Source organism: Panicum virgatum, chromosome 5N (genome assembly GCF_016808335.1).
Source record: "Panicum virgatum strain AP13 chromosome 5N, P.virgatum_v5, whole genome shotgun sequence".
Classification (NCBI taxonomy): domain Eukaryota; kingdom Viridiplantae; phylum Streptophyta; class Magnoliopsida; order Poales; family Poaceae; genus Panicum; species Panicum virgatum.
In genome coordinates, this window is record NC_053149.1 from 37,598,176 (window position 1) to 37,617,648 (window position 19,473).

Below are 19,473 nucleotides of genomic sequence, written 5' to 3' on the forward strand. Positions count from 1 at the left end.
AATAGATTCAGGGCTGCTTATGGTCAAGAGATTGAGCCAATGACAGATAAAATGCAGTGGCCACATGTCGACCTACCATTTGGCGTTGGTGCACCTTTGGAAAAATTATCTGTTGGAAGAATGAGGAAACTAAGAATCAAGGGATGGGATGAAGGTGGACATAAGAAGAAAGGTAAATCTACCAATGAGGGTGAAGGTGAGAAGGGATGGCATGAGGGCAAAGGTGATAACGATACTGTTCCAACAAACGCAAAAGGACAAAAGATGAGAAGAGGACCTATGACTTGCAGAAGATGCGGACAAAAAGGTCATAGACAAGCTAGTTCCAAGTGCCCATTGAATGTGACCGCAAAAAAGGGGTAACTGATTATTTCATTTATCAAAAAACTTTAATGAAAATGTCAGTATTAATTTATTTCATCAGTCATCACTTGTAGGAAGCGTAGGAAACCTAGAAAGAATGTCACAAAACAAATGCAGCAAGGACCTAGCACCCCATAGAGGCCAACTAGGGAACAAATCCTACGGGATAGTCCAGGAAGGGTCACAAGAAGGTTAGTGTAACACCCTGCCTCCCGGACAGTCCGCTTTAGGTGGCGGACGGTCCGCGACGGCTCTGTTTCAACCACTCCGAGACCGAGGTTCGTCGGTCGCCGCCACGTGCCGACCGTCGAGCTCGTTCCCCGGCTATCCCAGTATGACGCATTGAAGATGCGTACCTCCCCTTCACCACCCCGAGCTCATCTCTCGTTCTCTCTCTTGCTTCACTCTCCCCCTCCCTCCCGACGCCATGGACGGCGCTTGAGCGCCACCTATTCGCCGGACGAATCAGCGAGCTCCCCTCCATGGATTCAAATCCACCGCACCTAAAGCTTGACCACCTCCCTAGCTCCCTCCTCAACCCCTCCAACCACCGCCACAACCCCCACCTCGCCGGGAATCTCGGATTCCCCAGCCGTCAGTTCGAGTTTCGCCCAAACTCGACCTCACCGTGGAACTCCATTGTACAGGCACCGTTTCTTTCGTCCAAGGGCTCAAATCGACAGTAAGTGAGACACTCATGCTCGTGCTCCCCTCGTTCCTCCACGTTCTAGTGGTTTCCACGCACATTCTCCACAAAGTCGTTTTTGACCGCCACGGGCCGCACGTCGCCGATTAGGTTAGGCTTGAATTCTTCGTGTGCATCACCCATGCCCGTGTGCGTCTCGTCCAGTAGATGGTGTAGTGCTAGCCTCGCCATCGGTCGGGCCACGATCGGCACGAACTGCGCGCCGCGGCGCCGCGCCGGCCTCACTGGTGGCCGCGCGCGGTGTCAAAAGATAGGAATCGCGGACGGTCCGCCTAGGAGGGCCGGACAGTCCGCTGGTCAGGTTAGAAGTTGTCCAGGGGCCGGACAGTCTCTGATGGTTTCGCTGAATTGAACTGCGGACAGTCCGCTATTGGAGAGCGGACAGTCCGCTGTAGAGTTCGAAATTTGTCCAGAGACGATGTTGTCTCTGGTGGGTTTCGCAGGGTTGAACTGCGGACGGTCCGCTATTGGAGAGCAGACAGTCCGCCGTAGAGTCTAGAATTTTGTCCAGAGACGTTGTCGTCTTTGGTGGATTGGCAGAGTGAACTGCGGACGGTCCGCCAAGGAGGGTCGGACAGTTCGCTGTAGAGTTTAAAATTTGTCCAGAGGCATCATTGCCTCTGGTGATTTTGCGGAATTGAACCGCGGGCGGTCTGCTATGTTGGAGCGGACAGTCCGCCCTATAATTTTGAAATTTGTCCAGAGACGTAGTTGGTTCTGGTGGGTCTGCGGAATTGTACTGCGGACGGTCCGCCATTTGGGCGCGGACAGTCCGCAAGACATTTCATTTTAAAATATAGTGATTGTATAGTTTGAGTTGTACTCAATCATTTCATATGCATTCGTGTAGCATCCGCAGTTGAGGACACTGTGTATGAGGTGATTGCGGCACCGCAGGAGCAGCCGGAGCAAGCCCAGGAGGAGAGGCGTGAGAACTCGGCCCAAGGCCCGTCTGACCCTAGCTCTGAGCAATAGCCCGAAGGCAAGCCCCGGTGCACATCCTATTATTTCAAATTATGACACCTATATATGTCTTTATTATTTGTGCATTAGGTTTAGGAATTGTTTGAAACCCTAGTTGCATGATCCCTAGGTTTCCTTGAATTATACTAGTATGTATAGGACGATAGAAGTGCTATGCTTAATGGGAAGACGAGTGCTCTCTTGTCACTCGCGAGATATAGGATGGTTAGAAGTCGAGTAATTTTCGGTTACTCGCGAGATATATGATAGATTGCTATTCCAGTACATGAGTATTTGAGTATGATATGGATAAATGGAAAATGTGAGACCAAATGGGGAAATGATGACCATGTAAAGGTATGGCAGCAGGACAGGGTTCCTGGGTGCCCTAGCCCCGTCTGTGTCGATTAAGGACCGTCCGTTGTCGGCAGTGCTGATCGGGGATTGAATTATACTAGCCGCATGCCGGGAGTAGGAGGTAGTCGAAACCGGTAAGCCGGGTGCTGCCTTGCTTCGAAAGTATAGGACTTCAACTCACCTCCTGGGGTGGTCGAGTAGTCGCGGAGAAACAGGGATGCACGTGTTTACTTTTGGTGGTCTCACGTTGAGCTCGGCTGACCATATGATGGTGGGGCGGTCCTGTAGTTCGAGGCGGGGAGGGGAAAGGTTGGTGCGTGTGGTCCGATGGGGTTAAGACGTGCCGTGTTGGTTAGGTCTACCTTGCAAGGTTAAATCAGATCGATTCGCCGTGTCTCGCGGATATGAGGGCCTTGATCTCTTTGTCGCCTCGTAGAAATGAATTGGAAATAATAGTGATAAATGATGGAACTATTTTGAATCATTATTGTAATGCTCCAACATGATTGCTTTAGAAATGCGAACATTAGATGAGAGTCTTTCTATATAAAACATGTGGCTAAAATATTGAAAGTAAGGATCCAACTATAGATGCTTTTCTGTAAAACAACCCACTAGCCAAAAAGCCGTGCATGTCTAGATAGGGGCTATGTATACCCATGGTCGGGTAAGGCTTGCTGAGTATTAGTATACTCAGGGTTTGTTGCCACAATTATTGCAGGACACCCGGACGTTGACTTCTGTCCCTGTTGCGTTAAGTTCATCCGTCGGGATGCAGAGGGATGAGAGGTTGTGGAGCCCGACGCCTAGTTAGGGGACTCCTCGATGTACACTTGTGGTAGTTGTAGGCCTTTTTACATTGGTTCGAACTTTAGATCCGGTAACGTAAAATTTGTAAATTATGCATGTATTCAAACTTGGTTTGAAAAACTTATGGCAGAATCTTGTGTATATTGTTGTATTTTCAAATATGTGCCATGCTGGTACTATCTGCGCTCAACTTCGCGTGAGACTATCGGTGTTGTTTCGATCAGGACGTGGGCTGAGAAAGGACTGTCAAATTAAACCATTAAACTAATGTGCCCGATGTGTTCAAATGACGGTCATTACGCTTAATTGCGAGTTTTAATTTGGCGGTTCCGTCACAGTTAGCAATATTAACACATTCACTATACAATTGTTTTTCGATACATCTAATTATTGATTGTATTTATTTGCAGCATGGTAGCAATGTTATTAGGAGATGGCACATCTTCACAACCTGACAACGCTAGCTGTTAGATATAATGTGCATTTGGGCCATTAATATTTAATAAATCTAATAAAACTCTATGGTCCAATATTGCACATTAAGTGGTTTAATTGTGAGCGTGGACATGCATGGCAAACAAACGGACGGGCATGGCCTAATTCTTGTCACTAATTATGGGAGTTATCAACCAAAATTAGTGATGCATGTATTGCTGCATGCTCTGGTGCATGTGGTCACTAATTACGGGAGTTACTAACCAAATTAGTGCTGCATGCATGCTCTTGTGCAAGTGCTGCTACATGTGTGAGAGACTTATCGTCTCCTCTGGTAGCTGCGGGCGGCTTCTGGCCTTCTGTCTTCCTTTGCTATAAGTCAAGTAGACCACCTTCAGTTAAAAAAAAAACTTGCGACAATCACAATAAAGCAGTACTCTGAGTTTTTCCCGTTCCGTCTCCTGCGCGCACACGAGATGGAAGAGTAGGCCTCCGAAACGTCTCCGTCCGCTGGGTTCACCTGCTCGGGTGAGGACGGCAATCACGTTTTTGGGGAGTGTCAGCGGCGGCACGACTACTCGTTTCTGTTCCCTGTTCCCGGCGGCGACGTCAACTTCTTCCTGTTCGGGCGACGGCGCGGCACGACTTCTTCCCGGCGCTAGGTGAACGAGCAGGATCTTCACAGAAACTTTTCTGCACTGCACCAAGCGGGACGACTACATCGACAAAGCACCATGTCGCTTTCGGGTGCTTCCGGCTCTGCCGCTGGGTATGCCGATTTAATTCTGAAAATCAGTAATTTTGTGTCTAGTGTCTACATCATGTTTAACATGTTTTTATTGAGAAATATCACATGTCATGTCTTGCTGTTTGGCACTGGAATATTTTTCATGATGATGTTGATGATGTATTATTTGGACAAGCACATATATGATATCATGTTAATCTTTCTTGCATCATTTTTATGGAATAAATTAAACATGAATTTGCCTACTTATCTAACAATCCAAAAACGTGATTATAGGCAATTTTCCTCTGTTGGCTTTGCGAGTATGTTGAAACCACCGCCATTTGAGGGCACTCAGTATAAGAGATGGCGCTAGAAAACTATTATGTGGTTGTCCTCTATGTGTTGCTTTTATGTGGTGACTGAGATACCTGCCACTGTTCGAACCGTTGATGAGCAACGTCAGTTCGATCATGATGACACCAATTGTAGGGGTGGCTTGCTGAGCGTCATTGGAGATTCTCTCATTGATGCATATATTCAGCTTCCGACTGGTAAGGCTATTTGGGATGCTCTTGAGGCCCGTTACGGCATTTCTGACGCCGGTTCTGAGCTGTACGTCATGGAGCAGTTCCATTACTATCGGATGGTTGAGAACCATCTGGTAGTCGAACAGGTTCATGAAATACAGGCACTGGTGAAGGAACTTGAGCTGTTTGGGTGTGCGCTTCCCGACAAGTTTGTGGCAGGTTGCATGATTGCAAAGCTGCCACAATCTTGGACTGACTTTGCAACTTCTCTGAAACATAAGAGGTAAGAATTTAGCACTGCTGAGCTTGTTGGGACTCTTGATGTTGAGGACAAGGCTAGAGCAAAAGATGTCAAAGGCAAGAAGATTGTTGAGGGGAGTTCTAGCGCACATGTGGTGCAAAAGAATCGTCCCAAACCACATAAAAAGAAATTTCAGCAAGAGCTTAAGCAGAAGCCCTCCACTTCTTTCAAGAAGGGAAAAATATGACTAAGGAAAAGATGAACTGTTTCACCTGTGGCAAGACTGGGCACTTTGCAAGAGAGTGTCATGAGGCTAAATGGAAGCCTCCTGCACAGAAATCAGTCAACACCGTTGAGACTGAAGCTGCAACTTCTGGGTATGGTAAATTTTTACCTTTTGCATTTTTAGTTTGTTATTCACCTAATTGGTGGGTTGATCCCGGTGCAAATATTCATGTGTGTGCTGATTTTTCCTTGTTTTCTTTTTACCAGACCGAGCGGGCTGCCTCCTTGCTGATGGGGAATGGAGCGCGTGCAGCTGTTCATGGTGTTGGTACGGTCGATCTAAAACTTACTTCGGGAAAGACCGTGCAGCTCAAGAACGTGCATCATGTCCTCTCAATAAAGAAGAACTTGATTAGTGGCTCCTTACTCTGTCGTGAAGGTTATAAGCTAGTATTTGAATCCAATAAATGTGTTGTTTCTAAATATGGAACTTTTGTTGGAAAAGGCTATGAGAGCGGAGGCTTGTTCCGCTTGTCTTTGGTTGATACTTGCTTTAAATCTGTGAACAATGTGGTTAGTAATGTTGAGACTAATATTTGGCATTCGAGGTTATGTCATGTTAATGTTGGTTGCATGTCTCGCTTAGCTAGTTTGAATTTAATTCCTAAATTTGATGTGGTCAAAAATTCAAAGTGCCATGTGTGTGTTGAAGCAAAACAACCTCGCAAGCCTCACAAGGCTGCTGCGGCGAGAGAGTTGGCACCGCTTGAATTAATTCATTCAGATATTTGTGAGATGAATGGAATATTGACCAAAGGTGGCAAGAAATATTTCATGACGCTTATAGATGATTGCACTAGATTTTGCTATGTGTATCTGTTAAAAACAAAGGATGAAGCGTTGCATTATTTTAAAATCTATAAGGCTGAGGTAGAAAACCAGCTTGAAAAGAAAATTAAACGGGTACGTTCTGATCGCGGTGGAGAATATTTCTCAAATGAGTTTTCTGAGTTTTGCGCGGAGCATGGAATTATTCATGAGAGGACACCACCATACTCACCTCAATCCATTGGGATTGCTGAGAGGAAGAACCGTACTCTAACTGATTTGGTTAACGCCATGTTAGAAACTGCGGGACTATCTAAGAAATGGTGGGGTGAGGCGATTTTGACAGCGTGTCATGTCCTGAATAGGGTGCTCACAAAGAACAAAGAAATTACACCATTCGAGGAATGGGAGAAAAAGAGATTAAATCTCTCCTATCTGCGAACATGGGGTTGTTTGGCAAAGGTGCATGTGCCCATTAACAAGAAGCGAAAGCTTGGACCCAAAACCGTTGACTGTGTTTTTCTTGGTTATGCTATACACAGCGTGGGTTATAGATTTTTGATAATAAATTCCAAAATACCGGATATATATGAGGGTACTATCACGGAATCGAGAGATGCAACATTTTTGGAAGATGAATTTCCCATGAAAAATACACCTAGCATTTCTAGTCATAATTCTATTTCTTCTGAGGATGTCCATGAACTGATAAATAATGATGATTTTGAAACTCATGTGGAAACTCCTGAGGAGGACAATAATACAGTCACTCGAAAAAGCAAGAGACAAAGGATTGCAAAATCCTTTGGTGAGGACTTTATTATATACCTCGCGGAAAACACTCCCACAACCATTGCCGAGGCATATTCATCCATTGATGCTGACTTATGGAAGGATGCAGTGCAAAGTGAGATGGATTTTATTATGTCTAATGGGACCTAGGAAGTGGTTGATCGTCCTTATGGATGTAAACCTGTGAGGTGTAAATGGGTGTTCAAAAAGAAAATGAGGCCTGATGGTACTGTTGAGAAGTACAAGGCAAGGCTAGTTGCTAAAGGCTAAACACAAAAGGAAGAAGAGGACTATTTTGACACTTATTCACCAGTTGCCCGACTGACCACCATACGTGTGCTAATATCCTTGGCTGCCTCACACGGTCTTCTCATTCATCAGATGGATGTTAAGACAGCTTTTTTGAACGGAGAGCTTGAGGAAGAGATCTATATGGATCAGCCTGATGGATTTGTGGCAAAAGGTCAAAAGGGTAAGGTGTGTAAGCTGCTAAAATCCTTATACGGCCTAAAGCAAGCACCAAAGCAATGGCATGAGAAATTTGATAAACCTTTAACATCAGCCGGCTTTGTGGTGAATGAAGTTAATAAATGTGTATACTATCGGTTCAGTTGAGGCAATTGTGTCATTTTGTGCTTATATGTGGATGACATTTTGATATTCGGGAATAATATCGATGTGATCAAAGAAGTGAAGAATTTTTTGTCTAACAATTTTGAGATGAAAGACTTGGGTGAGGCTGATATTATTCTCAACATTAAGCTTTTGAGAGAAGAAGGAAATGGTGGGGTTATTCTTGTGCAGTCCCACTATGTGGAAAAGGTGTTAAATCATTTTAAGTACGATGACTGTTCACCAGCTCCAACTCCCTATGACCCAAGCGTGATTTTGAGAAAAAATCGGAAAATTGCAAGAGACCAACTGAGATATTCACAAATAATTGGTTCTCTCATGTATTTGGCTAGTGCGACTAGGCCTGATATCTCATTTGCTGTGAGCAAGCTAAGCCGGTTTGTGTCAAATCCGGGAGATATTCACTGGGGTGCTCTTGAGAGAGTACTACGCTATCTAAAAGGCACAATGAGTAATGGCATTCACTTTACCGGGTATCCAAGGGTACTAGAAGGTTATTGTGATGCTAATTGGATTTCTGATGCTGATGACCTGTATGCCACAAGCGGATATGTGTTCCTGTTTGGAGGTGGCGTTGTTTCCTGGAAGTCTTGCAAGCAGACTATCTTAACAAAGTCTACAATGGAAGCAGAACTGACAGCATTGGACACTGCTGGTGCTGAAGCCGAATGGCTACGTGAGCTCCTTATGGATTTGCCGATTGTTGAGAAACCTATACCGGCTATATCCATGAAATGTGACAACCAAACTGTGATAACAAAGGTGAACAGTTCTAAGGATAATATGAAATCTACAAGGCATGTGAAAAGGCGCCTGAAGACTGTCAGAAAATTGAGAAACTCTAGAGTAATATCATTGGATTATGTCCATACATCTAATAATCTGGCAGATCAGTTTACTAAGGGTCTATCACGCAATGTGATAGAAGGTGCATCGAGGGAGTTGAGCTTGAGACCCACTTGAAGTCATTCCATAGTGGTAACATGTCCTTTGTGATCGGAGATCCCGTGAATTAGGATGGCGAAACAAGCTAGTGGATGGCCGAGGGAGAGACTCCTTAGAATAAAGTCTAGCTCATTTGAGATGCACCATCTCTCCAATACTGTAAGGGAGGTTGATTAATTTCTTAATGCGTTCTGAGTGGCTTTGTATAGTAGGGATGTTGACCTACAGGACATCCTAAAAGGAACACACCTATATGCTAGTCACAATCTATGAGATGTGGGTAATCTCTAAATACTCATGAAAAGGCTAGGAAGTGTGACTTATAAGCTTCAAACAGAGGGAATGCTCTTTGTAGCCTAGTATCAGTTAAGGATTCTAGTGAAATTCATCTCACACAAAACTGTCAATTCAAGGCTTTGTCCATTGATCAGTTGTGGCTGAATGTAGCTATTATTCTAAATGGATGTTCAACTTAACAATCTCCATCGAAACACTAGTATATAAAAGAATTGTGGTTCTGAGATATTTTCGCATTGTACCTTAGAGTTTGGTGGGGATTGTTAGATATAATGTGCATTTGGGCCATTAATATTTAATAAATCTAATAAAACTCTATGGTCCAATATTGCACATTAAGTGGTTTAATTGTGAGCGTGGACATGTATGACAAACAAACGGACGGGCATGGCCTAATTCTTGTCACTAATTATGGGAGTTATCAACCAAAATTAGTGATGCATGTATTGCTGCATGCTCTGGTGCTTGTGGTCACTAATTACGGGAGTTACTAACCAAATTAGTGCTGCATGCATTGCTGCATGCATGCTCTTGTGCAAGCGCTGCTACATGCGTGAGAGACTTATCGTCTCCTCTGGTAGCTGCGGGCGGCTTCTGACCTTCTGTCTTCCTTTGCTATAAGTCAAGTAGACCACCTTCAGTTAAAAAAAAACTTGCGACAATCACAATCCAGCAGTACTCTGAGTTTTTCCCGTTCTGTCTCCTGCGCGCACACGAGATGGAAGAGTAGGCCTCTGAAATGTCTCCGTCCGCTGGGTTCACCTGCTCGGGTGAGGACGGCAATCACATTTTTGGGGAGTGTCAGCGGCGGCACGACTACTCGTTTCTGTTCCCTGTTCCCGGCGGCGACGTCAACTTCTTCCTGTTCGGGCGACTGCGCGGCACGACTTCCTCCCGGCGCTAGGCGAACGAGCGGGATCTTCATAGAAACTTTTTTGCACTGCACCAAGCGGGACGACTACATCGACAAAGCACCATATCGCTTTCGGGTGCTTCCGGCTCTGCCGTTGGGTATGCCGATTTAATTCTGAAAATCAGTAATTTTGTGTCTAGTGTCTACAGCATGTTTAACGTGTTTTTATTGAGAAATATCACATGTCATGTCTTGCTGTTTGGCACTGGAATATTTTTCATGATGATGTTGATGATGTATTATTTGGACAAGCACATATATGATATCATGTTAATCTTTCTTGCATTATTTTTATGGAATAAATTAAACATGAATTTGCCTACTTATCTAACACTAGCCCCGTGAGGATGCCTACCCCGGTGCCACCAAAAAAGATGACTCCAAAGAGGAGAAAGCTGAACATTGGATGATCGTATTTATTTTAGTTGTGATGAGATGTAAACTCATTATTTATTTCATATGACTTTGATCTATTTTGGAACATCATTCTGGTACAAACATGGTTTATGCTACCAACGTGGTTTTATGAGATGAACTAAATTGTGCTAAATATTTGCTGTTATATATTACTTGTAATTACGTATGAATCACTATGTTAATTTGTGCTAAATATTGCCAGCACGCCATGTACGCCATGCTGTGTTTTTTTTATCATGCCATGGCTGTGATTTTTTATCACTATGTACCCAAGAATGCACCCGATCGCAGTGCTGATGAGCATGTTGACCGGGATGAACCACCAGTGCAGGACGTTGTCAATGATGACCGACTTGCCGAGGTGGACGAAGATCAGGAAGGGGAGTAAGAGCGCGAAGGCGAGCTTGCTCAGGAGCTTGAAGGTGGCCCTGGGCACGACCTGGACCTGCGGGTTGGCGAGGAGCAGGCCGATGACCGTCTGGCACAGCAGCTTCATCAGCGGTGCCACAACAGCTGAGATCGGCGCTGCAGGCCGAGCGGAAGGCGCTGGGCGCGCTGTACGTGGAGCTGGAGGAAGAGCAGAGCGCCGCGGCCATCACGGCGAACCAGATGATGGCGATAATCAACAGGCTGCAGGAGGAGAAGGCGGCGATGCAGATGGAGGCGCTGCAGTATCAATGGATGATGGAGGAGCAGTCCGAGTACGACCAGGAGGCGCTACAGCTGCTGAACGAGCTGGTCACCAAGCGGGAGCGGGAGAAGCAGGAGCTGGAGGGGGAGCTCGAGCTGCGTGTATTTGAGTATGTATTTAGGTGTATTTATGGCTTAAAACATGATAAAAGAGAAGAAAATTCTATTATAGCTTAGAGAAAATGTTTGGAGTCTTATTTGGAAGAAACCAACATTTGGAGTCCTATTATAGAGAAACCAAATCTTTGGAGTCCTATAATAGTCAATTTCTCGAGCAGCGGCGGAGCCATGCTGGCGCGCGACAAGGGCGGCACAGGCCGGCGGGCGCGCGCGGCAGGGTGGAGCGGCGGCAACAGGGCTGACGGGCGCGCATGGCAGGCAACAGGCGGCAGCAGGGTTGAGCGGCGGTAGGCAGCAGGCAGTGGCAGGCGGAAAAGCAAGAGCAGGGTGGTAGTAGGCAGGGCGTTAGTTGCGCCATTGACATCGATGGTGTGCTAAGGAGTACTAATCAACAGGGGGCGGGCCCAGGATTTGGGACTTTGGTATTCAAAATTGTAAGTAGTGGAAAAAAATTTTAACAGCCCGACATACATATTAGTAGCACATGATTTAGTACTAACAACATAAATTGTTCATAATCTGAATTCTGAAATTGTTCAACATATAGAAAATAGAGGTACTAAAACAATAAATGGCATTGATAAGGATGCTTACAAATTACAAGTTAACTTTTCGGTCCTTCATAGCTTGAAAATAATTGATGATGTCCTCATCCTTCGCTTGTAAGAAGAATTCCCTTTCAATGAATGTGGTCAAACAATTATTCAAAAAATCATGTCCCATCTTGCTTCTTAACTTGTTTTTGATAGTGTTCATTGGAGAAAAAATCCTCTCAACACCAGCAGTTGCAACAGGAAGAACTAGAACCAATTTGAGAAGTTTGTACACAATGTCATACCGAGAAACCATATCTCTTTTAACTAGCATCATAGACAAGTCTGCTAGACTTCTCAAATTTTTGAAGTTCCCATCATTCCTCACATCATTAATATAGTTGTGTAGTTGAAAACGAAGTTGGTTCCTCTCTTGAAAATCAAAGTCATGAGGATAGAACCCAGCAAGCTTAACCAACTTCTCATTATCAAAGGCAGAAAAAGAATTAGCTGGATTGAATGCTGCCATACATCTAAGTAGCTCTGTGTTTACCTCATCAAACCTGATATTCAGCTCCTGAAGTTGCCTATCAATGACACCCAAAAACATATCAGCATGAAACCTGTGGTAATTTGTGGCACCTCTATAGAACTTAGTTGATCTTTGAATAGGAATATACTTTCCATCCATATCAACAACTTTAACTTTGTGCTTCTCACAGAAAGAAGTGACATTCTTAAGAAATTCTTCCCATCCAGCATCTCTTCTCAAAACATCCAATTCCACCTTTGTGAGCTCAAGAAGATCCATTGCATTTACAATATCTTGCTCCCTCTTTTGCAAAGCATTGCATAAATCATTTGTGTATCCAAATATTTCATTCATCATGTGGAGCAGAAAAACAAACTCAAATGAGGTACGCGAAGCATGCGGATTTTCTTGCAAGACATGTCTAGAACATTCAACAAATATGCAAGTTGTCCAAAAAACCATTGACAATCAATATTCTCTTTAGCTACAGCTACAAGGGTTAGCTGAAGTTGATGGGCGAAGCAATGAACATAATATGCAGAAGGGGACTCTTCCATAATTAATTTCTTCAAACCATTGACATGATCTTTCATATTACTAGCTCCATCATACCCTTGACCACGTATCTTGGATAAAGGCAACTGATATTTGATAAGTAACGACTGAATTGCTTGTTTAAGAGTCAATGATGTAGTATCTTCAACATGCACAAGACCAAGAAACCGCTCAACAGGTTCTCCATTTTTATTGACATAACGCAAGTAAAGGGCCAATTGTTCCTGTTGGTAGGCATCACTAGACTCATCAGCAAGAATTGCAAAGCATTCATCTCCAAGTTCCTCTATAATAAATTTGGTTGTTTCATGAGCACAAGCAGCAATAAGTTGTTTCTGAATCTTGTGGTCAATCATCTGGCAATTGTGTGGAGCATTTTCAAGAACCACTATATTAACTTCTTCAAAATTCCCTGCCAGCCAAGCCAAAAGTTCCCTGAAGTTCCCTTGATTGTTTGAATCCTTTCCCTCATTATGACCACGAAAAGCTAACCCTTGACGCAAAAGATACCTTACGCACTTTAGTGACCATGTCAAATGAGCTAGATACTTAGCCTTGAAATCTGAACTATTTGAGCCTATAGACTCACGAATTGAAGTCCTAGGTTTCATGAACAAATTATATTTCTCCTCAGCTTCATTGTGAGCACTATTGATAGCACCAACATGCCTACGAATTCTGCACTTCATATTCCAATTTCGAAAACCTTCATTAGCAAAAGCATCTCCACCAGGATATTTGCTACTATCCTTGAACAAGTAGCAAACAAAGCAATATGCAGCACCTGTATGCATACTATACTCTAGCCACTTGAATTCATCAAACCATTTAGGTTGGAATCGGCGCATACCTCCACATTCATGTTGGGGAAATAATTCTCTCTTCATTCTTGGTTGACATGGTCCCAATGCAATGTATGACCTTCTAACCGAATCTTTGTCATTGACAGGATAGCTTGAGATAGGAGGCCTCAATCCCGGATCATGCTCTATATTATAATTACTATCATCTTCATCGCCGGAGTCAGATTCATCTATAGGCATGGATTCATCATCTTCAATTACTGAGGGATTAGCTGGTGGTTGCTGCTGTTGCTGCTCATCTCTCTCTGCTTCAAGAGGTATGGTGTTTCTCCCACTCCCACTGGTACTCTGTCCTTGAAATACCACTATCTGCATTTGATTTTCATTAGTAGGTGGACTAACAACCTCTGCCTCAGGAGGTTTCTTCTTTGCAGCAGCTCTTTACAAGAACGATCTCAAATCAGTAGCGGCACTGCCACCCCTCTTCCTTTTCATAGTTCAAACCTATAAATTACAAGTATTCAAGATTCAGAAAAATTCATACTACATGTCTACAAGTATAGATTGCTGCTGATTTTTTTACAAATCAACAATCATAACTAATTCACCTTGGTTCACTGGATCTAGCTCTGGCTGTCTTCTTTTGCGCCCGGCCGCCCGTCCCTGCCGACCTGCGGCCTGCCCCCAACGCCCTGGGAACTGGGCGCCGAGCCTACGTGGCTGCGCCCCCTGGCCCCTGAGCCCCTGTCGGCCTGTCCCCTGGCCGCCCGGCGTCCTGGCCGCTGGGAACCTGGGCGCCGACCGTGCCTAGCGCCTGGCGTCCACGCTGACGCTGCTGGCCTGCTGCTGCGATGCTGCCGCCTGCCCGCCTAGGCCGCGGTCGCCGCCCCGCCCTGTGGCTTGCGAGCGTGGGACCCGAGCCTCTGGCTCTGGGGCAACGAGCCCGGGCGGCCAGACGGCAGCGGCCGGCGTGTGGCGGGCGGCGCCTGGCGGGCGGCGGCGGTCTAGGGCGGCGTCGGGTGGGGAATCGCGGGAGGGGGCGTCGGGACAAGATAGGAGAGGGATTGGGCTGGGGTAATGAGAAATTTTGGGCCATGGGGTGTACCTGGGCCGGCGGGGGTGGAGGGAATTTGGCTGTTGAGGTTGCTTTGGGCTAAAAGAGGAATTTGAGACTTTGGTAGTCAGATTTGTTGTGTTATTTTCATTTTTTTATCATATACTTAACATACACTATATATACAAATTTTTTTGTCAAAAATAATTGGTATTCAATTTAATACCATTGAATTCAATGGGGCCCGCCCCTGCTAATCAATAAGATGTCGCATCGATAGCCAGGTAACTGATCAAAGAAAAAGCATGGCATTCATTGTTGCTCAATGACCAAAAACTTATTTTGGATGTTGAACAAATTGGAAGTGTCTCAGTGCAAACATACCTATGTTGAACAAATTGAACAAAAAATCTCATTTGAATTTGCTAGAGAAAGTTCATTTCAGATGTTGTTCTATTCAAAATATGAGTGAAATAACCAAATTCAGATAATAGTAGGAGTAAATCCGCAAGGGCAAATTGATCTTTTCAAAGCAATTTTAACATGTTAACTGCCTTTCACGGAATAGGGCCAAACTCTATCTTTGTTTTTAAAAAGCAGGGGTAAAATCACAAAATTCAAAAAAATAGAGGTAAAATCACCATTTCACTTCGAAATAGGGGCAAGAACGTCAAAACCCCTATTAAATAAGGATCACGATCTGAGCTAAAGCATCTGGGCCTATTCTTGTGAGGCCGAACCTCCCGTCGTGGACGGACCCACCGGACCCTAGCATAACATGGGCCATTTCATGCTGACGAAGAATGCAGCCTTTGTCGTGAGCCCATGTGGCATCAAAGTATAGCTCCACTAGGATGGAGCTAAGTAGAAGATGTTTTTCTCTCCTTTTTTTAGAAACAGAAACAGAGAGAGAGGAGGAAATATCATGTTGATTTTTCATGTGCTGTTGATCTAGATCTAAACTTCTGCAACACTAGTGAAATGCTCTCTCCCATTTTATTTCAACTGTGTATTTGGTTCCATTGGGACAAGTTTTTAACCAATAATTACTCGATTAATATTTTTACTTATATGCCACAAAATATAGTATTTAGAAAATGTTATTAATATAAACATAACAACATCAAATCTGCAGAAGCAAAGTTATATATTGATGCTAAGATAATTACTAGTCACATACTTGTCCTAAGTCCTAACAAAACAGAATACGCATTGTAATATTCCAAAGTATAATAACCTTGATGTGCGACGACCAGCATCCTGTCATGGGGGGCTGCCACTGGTTCATGGACACTTTAAGAAATACAGGAGACCCCATCAAAAAGAAAGAAAGACAGGAGACATGGAGCATGTTTCCACAGCAAGGCAAATAATGTTCCTGTTGCCGTTGTTCGAACCTATCTCTCTGGCTGCTATTGGATTATTGGCTGTGCATATGTGGCTCACTCTGAAAAGTAGGAGCGACACACGGGACACTCCAGAATGTCGGGCAGGCAGACGGAATCGTTGGCATGGGAGTTTTGATCCGCTTGCATCGCACACATCTTGCTTCTTGGATGCCTTCGTGTGGATGATTGGAAAGGATGGTTTGGTCGCTTTCGCCGATTCGGCCGTGCTCTACACAGCCTGACGGTGTGCTAGCGCTTCTGCCTCGTTCGTTTCCAGCAGCAGACTGTCAGTTATCATGAGGCGTTAACATTATCCTTGTGCAACTACAAATGGCGCCGGCAACCTGATGCGACACGTTATTATTAGCTAGTTAGCGCTGCTTCTTTTTGTACGCACAAGGGTGTACAACCTTCAGTAACATAGCACAGAGGTCATTCCTTTTGTGTCACTCATCAGAAGCAATGGCAAGGGAATAATGAATGAATCAAACATTCGAGCATGACCACGTACAGGGAGATTTCCCGTCTTACGTACCATGATGAGGGCTCTCCGGATTCTGAAAAATGTGGTGCTGGAAAATTACAGTGGAGACTAATAAGGTGGTAGCTTGTTATGATGAAAAGGTGGTAGCTTGTTATGATGAAGATGGGGCACAAGCATGGCATGTGCATTGCTGCAGTGGCATCCTCTGAATTATTCAAGTGACGTGGTGTTTTCCTAGATATTTTCAATCTAGAAAATGATGAATGCGTACTGTAAATGGACACATGAAACCGAAAATGCATGAACACGGAACAGCATGTGTACTGTAAATGGAAATGATGAATGCATCCATGCACATGAAACCGAAAATTCAATCAAGTGGTTGTGTTCAATCACGTAGTACGGATATCGATCGATCTGAAATAATAGATTTTCCGAAGCTGTCTTACTGATTTCTTATTCTTTGCGATGTGCTTATTTCAACCTATCTTTGGGTGATTAGTTCAGGAGATGAGAATAATATATATCAGATGAGACACTGATCGATTTCAAGAAAACAGCTCGTGCTTTTTCTTTCATATCCCGTAATAACCTGACTTTTATCAGTATGCACAAAGATATATATTAAGTTTCTACACCCTGAATCGTGTTTAATTAGTGCTATGTGTGTGTGTGTGTGTTTTGATATATATTATAAGATTCGATATCCAACAACCCTAAATATAATACCTAATATCTAATAAAGTTATAATTAAGAACACTACAACAATGTGCACCGAATGCAGTAGTTCTCGCTTAAGTAGAGGATATGATTTTTCTATATGAACCTCTCACAAAACTGAGTAGTATTTTATTATTTCCATACGTATATCTCTTCAATTGCTTAGAAAATGCTAGCGCGGCAAAAGCATTAGCAGACTAGTCTATGATTTTTTTTCTTCAGAAGTACTTTTGTTTTCTTGCTTTTCTAGTTACATGTAGTGCTATCGCTACTACATAATAGGCATTTGATCCTTATCATTTGTCCCGCCCATAGTTGGACCCGGGACTAATTTAGACATTAGTCCCGGGTCCAATGGCTAGGGGACAAAAGGTTTCTTTAGTCCTGGTTTTGAAGCCACCAACTCGGACTAAAAGTATATCTTTAGTCCTCCTATCGGGACTGAAGAGTCAATCTCTTTAGTTCGGGTTGGTGGTACTAACTAGGACTAAAAGGTGCTCCACTAGTTAGTTCAAAAGGAAGGCATCTCTTGTAGAGTCAAATGTGTTGTATAGGTGGAGTGACAAGGAAACTGTGCGCAAGGCAAGAGATCTTGGGTAAAGCTTGAGATTTTTGGTCCCAAATTCGTAGTCCCGGTTGTAGTCCGGGTTGTTACAACCGGGACTAAAGGGGATTGGGGACCCGGACAAGATGGCATATCCGTGTTGCTTTTTGCACCCGCAGTAGCTGCTGAAGGTGCAAAGCTGTTGAATTGCATGAGTAGCTGGATATACACATACCAACTTACCGGGGAAAAATATACTCCGTGGGTTATAAAATTGAAGTCATTTTATAGTAAGCTAAGTGAATTCTCGAATGCCGTTCGTGTCCCTTCGATCTCCCGTGGCCGGACGCACGGATGAATCGAGGTTTTCGGCTCGCAGCAACTAAGACTGACTCCAACAGCGTGAGGCAAAAGCATTTTTTGCCTCGCGCTCGCCTCTGTGCATCGACGAGCGGAGCTCCAACAGCACAGGCAGCGAGTGAGGAATTTTGCTTCACGAGGAGGAGAGAGGAGAGCTAAAAATGAATCGCCCCTCTCCAGCTATGCATTTCTCCGTGGCGGTGGGCGAGCGGCGCGGCCACGGGCGAGCGCGGGCGCGGCGGTGGGCGAGCGGCACGGGCTTGAGCGCGGGCCGACGAGCACTGGCTGCGGCGGCGGGCGAGCTCAGGGGCGGACGCGGGCCGCGGGCACGACCGGCGGCCCCCTGCTTCACCTCCGGCGTGCGCGGCCCCCTGCTCACCTCCGGCTCCCTCCTCGCCGCGGAGATATGGAGGGACGGAGGGTGGCGGCGGCGGCGGTAGGGTCCGCTCCGCCTGGCCCCGCCGGCCGCTACATCTCCTCCGGCGGTGGGCCTCCATCTCCTCCGGCGGCGGGCCTCCATCCCCTCCTCCTGCGACGGCGGCGGGCCTCCATCTCCTCCTGGGCGGCACGGGCTGGTGCTGGACTCGTGGGCGGCGCGCGGCGGGACGGCGGTGGAGGACGGCGAGCCTGAGCTTCGGCGTCCATGGAGCTCGCTCCCCTTCTCGTCTCCTCCCCTCCCGTCGCCTCCGCTCCAACCTCGCCGCCTTGCCGCTAGCGTCGCCCGCCGCCAAGGGCACCGCGGACCAGGAGAACCTCCACCCCAACCTCGCCGCCAACGTCGCCCGCCGCTAAGGGCGCCGCCTCACCGCGTCCCAAGCACCCAGCGCCCGCGGCAGTTGTTGGAGATGACCAAAAATGCATTAGCAACGCATCTACTGTAGAGGATGCAAACACCGGAATACATGTCCCATTTTGCTTTGCATTGTTGAAATCAGTCTAATGCATGGAAATTATAGTGGACACTATGTTAGTAGCTTTTTAATTATTATGGTCGTCTTATTATGGTCCCTTCGATCTACTGTCAGAAATAGGTTTCAGAAGTTAGGTCGTCTTATTGATTTTACGCCCTGAATTCTTTTCCTATCGAAACTTGGATGTCTAGAATTATAACATATTTTGTAGCGAGTATAGTGCCCGAGATGAGATTATGATGAGACATTGATTATTATATCCTCTTGGTTTTCATTCTTAACCCATAATGAGTTTTAGCAGAAGGGATAACCAAGATTTTCGGTTTGTGCACCCTGAATTGTCTTTACTCAGATCTGGTTTTACAAAAGATTTGATATCCAATCCAACAACCCCACTAAAATATCCATAAACATTGATTTTTTTTTTTAGCAGAGATCCATAAACATTGATAAGAACACCACAACGTACACCAAGGACATTCTAGCTTACAGAGAGCATCTTCTAGAACGTATACGGAGTAGTATGCTAGTATTTTAAGTCGATATATATGATACACATCTAATTATTTAAAATAGCTTGCACATATATACAGAAA

At 45.0% G+C, this 19,473-nt stretch overlaps 1 long non-coding RNA gene and 1 pseudogene across 1 annotated transcript; one reads left to right on the forward strand and one right to left on the reverse strand.

Annotated features, from left to right (window-relative positions):
* The first annotated feature begins 39 nt into the window (after positions 1-39).
* On the forward strand, positions 40-10,175 carry LOC120675886 (annotated as a pseudogene).
* A 3,007-nt stretch (positions 10,176-13,182) lies between these two features.
* Positions 13,183-14,058, reverse strand: LOC120674407. The gene is made up of 2 exons (XR_005675103.1): positions 14,024-14,058; positions 13,183-13,919 (listed from the first exon to the last, which is right to left on the reverse strand). It is a non-coding gene; the product is annotated as an uncharacterized LOC120674407 (long non-coding RNA).
* Between the last annotated feature and the right edge of the window lie 5,415 nt (positions 14,059-19,473).